This window comes from Corvus brachyrhynchos, unplaced genomic scaffold (assembly GCF_000691975.1).
Source record: "Corvus brachyrhynchos isolate BGI_N302 unplaced genomic scaffold, ASM69197v1 scaffold229, whole genome shotgun sequence".
Taxonomy (NCBI): domain Eukaryota; kingdom Metazoa; phylum Chordata; class Aves; order Passeriformes; family Corvidae; genus Corvus; species Corvus brachyrhynchos.
This window is the reverse complement of record NW_008240042.1, coordinates 3,186,545-3,189,114: the sequence shown is the minus strand read 5'-3', so window position 1 is coordinate 3,189,114 and position 2,570 is coordinate 3,186,545. Positions and strand designations below refer to the sequence as shown.

General features: G+C 39.7%; 1 protein-coding gene across 1 annotated transcript in view; it reads left to right on the top strand.

The window, feature by feature from the left end:
* ABCE1 (ATP binding cassette subfamily E member 1) overlaps positions 1–2,570 on the top strand; it is an 18,358-nt gene that overhangs the window by 1,159 nt on the left and 14,629 nt on the right. The gene's annotated exons all lie outside the window — the stretch shown is intronic.

The following is a 2,570-nucleotide window of genomic DNA, read 5'->3' as shown; positions in this document are numbered from 1 at the left end:
CCTGCCTCTGGGAAAGGGAACGCCGGCATTTTGCTCCTGTGGAAAGGGGGAACTTCCTCCACGGGTGGGGGGGAAAGCCGTATTTTGCCTTCTTTTGGGAGAAGCTGATATCCACGTGGGTGCTTGTGGGGCGGTGAGGAGATCAAGCCTTCTTGCAGGTGCGATAAGATAGTAGGGTAAGGCCATTTCCTACGAGGTATGTGTAAAAACAAAAGAAGAAGTCGGCAGGGCTTTTCTCAAGGACCATGGTGGTGTTTCCTCCCTGGAATGCACATGGATGTTTCACCTGCACGTTCCTGTGACAGTTTTCACGCCCTAATTTAAGTTTCCCTGTTGTGGTTCCTTCCCTAAACTGCAGTCCTAAACCAGTGGTCGTGAAATTCTTTCATTAGTTTCATTAGAGTGCTAATTTATGGTTTCATTCTCACACATTTCACTTCACGTTAAGGGGAAATGTTAAAGATTGAGTGATAATTAATACTGCTCAGCACAAGCTAAACACACCCACTCGTTGTGCAGCGTCAGTATATTTGACCATATGCTTTCATGTTAGCATCCTATTTTCTTATTCATGTTGTGTCTTATGAGTAACATAATGATTTAATACAGTAGGGAAATTTAGGCATGTCTAAACTTTTTTTACATTGCCTCAGTTTCTAAAACTAATGTCAAAACCTTAAGCATACACTAGTTCTTAATTCTTGGTAGATTTTGTTTGTTCTTGTATCATTTACTATTGTTTCTGCTTTGAATCTTATAGATGTAGTGATCTCCCATATGCAGTTTGAAAATCTGTTTTATTTTTCATTTAAATTTTCTTTGGGTATTCTAGTTCTTAACTTTCTTGTTCTTGTTATGATGGACTGTATGTAGTCAGTACATCAGCAATGGAATTAATAGGCAATTCTTGAGCTTGTTTTCAATGGCAGCTGGAAATGCTGCTCATCCTCTCTTCTTTCCACAGCATTTCTCTCTGAGGTCTGATGCAGTGTAATTTTATAAAATGTTCACTGTTTTTGTGCAAAGCAACTAAAGTATGACACAATTCTGAACCCAGACCTTGCCTTCACATCTTTCATTGAATAGTCTCTGGTTCTGTTTCAGGCTTCGTTTACTTTTAATGTTTTAATTTTTCTTTGTTTTAAGTCTGAATAATTCAGTGCAATTTCAAATCCTTCTCACTCATAATTGCCTTGACTTAGTGGATTCTAGTTTAGCTCTAATGCCTGTGAAAGAAATATTATTATGCAAGCACATTGCACTTGTTCTACAGATCGTACATGGCTGTTGCCTTCTGTGACAGATAGCAAGATCTGCACATGTGCTGCTTTTTTTTTTTTGTAATCTGGTGTGTCAGGGTGTGCAGCAGCTGTGTCAGACAGCCTAAGAATGCTGACTCAGAATGCTTGTGATAACATGTTTTGTGTCTTATTTTTAGACATGTTTGATTTTTTTGTATTAAATTACATAATTGAACATAATATACAGCTTTTGGCTTCAACAAGTGATACTGCCAAAGGTTTTTAGACCATCTTTTTTTCTCTAGCCTGAAGTTTTAGTCATTCTCTCATTGTTTCACCTGTGTTGTCAGTCCTTTCTGGGAAGATTTTCTGCTGCTACTCCAACATCATTCACTAATTCAAAGCAACTCTTTAGTCTAGTAGTTAGTAGTAAATTAATATTTTCATACTCTGTTGTTTATTCTGTTCTTCTTGAAATGGAAAGGAGGAGTGCAGTCATGAAGTCAAATGCTTCTGAGTACCAGTTTCTCCTGCCCCTAAACTGCTGACTGCACTGCACAGTTGCAGGTGTGCTATTCTGTAACATTGCTAATCTGTGTTCAGTGTCCTGAGAGTTCTACTTCTGCTCTTTGGAATCAGACCATCCTATAATTTAAATGCTACTCAGCTAACTGGACGTGAATATGTAACTTGAGTTCAGTCTGGTTTTGGACAGTTTGTTTATTTGTTTCTGAGTTCTAAGTAGAAATTATTACTTTCTGTCGTGGACAGTTGTCATTGTAGACATCAGCACAGTCCTGAAAATATTGCAGAAGTTACAGGAGTCACAAATATTTTTTTTTCTGAAAATGGTTAAGACCACCAGAGAGTTTTGGATAAACTGACGCTTCCGTTAGGTAGATGGGAGCAAAGTGGGAGGAGTGTGTGTCTCCATGCTGCTTCATTGCTTCTATTCCCCCCCACCAAGTACTCTAATAAATGCTTAGTGTACATACTTAAGTCTGTGACCCCTTCAAAACTATTCAGCACAGATGGGCATTTTCCCATGTAAGTTAGAATTAGAAAAAAATCCTAAACTTGGGCTGTTTGATTGCTTACCAACCACAGTCTGATTTCAGCAGTGAGTCTAAACTTCAGTCTGATTAACCTGCCAAGACTGTGCAAAGCTTGCTGAGAAAGTTGGCAAGAATTGCTTGTTTTAAGCCATACTTGCCTTGGTGTTTGAGAGCAGCCCCGTCCCACTCCTCTGCTTTGCAGCTTCAGGCTATACCCGAGCTGGAAGGGGGCGTGGCTGAGGGGAGATGTCTGGGCTGCTCTCGGCACTGCTCA